Source organism: Cynocephalus volans, chromosome 12 (genome assembly GCF_027409185.1).
Source record: "Cynocephalus volans isolate mCynVol1 chromosome 12, mCynVol1.pri, whole genome shotgun sequence".
In the NCBI taxonomy this organism is placed as follows: domain Eukaryota; kingdom Metazoa; phylum Chordata; class Mammalia; order Dermoptera; family Cynocephalidae; genus Cynocephalus; species Cynocephalus volans.
Window position 1 is genome coordinate 89417078 of NC_084471.1, and position 1045 is coordinate 89418122.

At 37.7% G+C, this 1045-nt stretch overlaps 1 non-coding gene across 1 annotated transcript; it reads left to right on the forward strand.

Moving 5' to 3' along the window:
• The first annotated feature begins 664 nt into the window (after positions 1–664).
• Positions 665–801, forward strand: LOC134361449 (U4 spliceosomal RNA). Its single transcript, XR_010021452.1, has one exon. It is a non-coding gene; the product is annotated as a U4 spliceosomal RNA (small nuclear RNA).
• Positions 802–1045: the final 244 nt, after the last annotated feature.

Below are 1045 nucleotides of genomic sequence, written 5' to 3' on the forward strand. Positions count from 1 at the left end.
TTGATATTAATATGAGATGACATATTAATATTAATATGAAATGACATATTAGAATTGTTTGAGGAGGGAATCCTACGGACAAGACTGAAATATGTGAGGGATTCCCCTGTACCGAGGAAGAATTTCATACACTTTGAAACACACCTGTGTAGTTCCCACTTTTGACCAAGTCACCTTTATAACGAAAACCATACACGCCGATCTCTGTGTCATGGATAGTCTACACGGTGAAACTTACAGATAGCTATGGAAAAGAACTCCCATGTTCAATTCAGCACCAAATACAAAGGGGTTATCATTGTCCCCATTTTAAAGAAAGTTGTCTTTTAAATGACTCTTTATTTATTAAACCAACACCGATAGAGTGCCTTCTATCTACAGATGCTATTTAAAGTTATTTCAAATATTTAATCCCTTTCATCCTTGAAACAGCCCTATGAGGGAAGCATTGTTGTATTCTTATTTCATAAATGAGAACCCTAAGGCACTGAGAAGTGAAATAACTCACCCAAGGTCACGTGACGAGCAAGGAGTAGAGTCTTGATCTGAACGCAAGCAGTGGGGCTCCAGACTTCACTCCCTTTATTACTATGTTTTCCTGATATGTGGTCCTACTCTGTTAGTGTGTCATTTTACTTATCTCAGTTGTTTGAAAGCCTTGCTCAGCTTTGCGCAGTGGCAGTATCGTAGCCAATGAGGTTTATCCGAGGCGCGATTATTGCTAATTGAAAGCCTTGCTCAGATTTATTTGAAATCCACTGTAGTCATGTGCCCCATAACATTTTTGTCAATGATGGGCCAGTATATGACAATGATCCCATAAGATTATATTGGCTATACATATAGCCTAAGAATGTAGTAGATATACTATCTAGGTTTGTGTAAGTGCACTCTATGATGTTTGCACAACGATGAAATCGCCTAAGGATGCATTTCTCAGAACATACCCCAATCTTTAAGTGACACATTACTGTATTTGTTTCCAAAGCACAATGAGACTTCTGAATGTTCATGTCAGATACAGAAGAAATATTTTTAAACATCG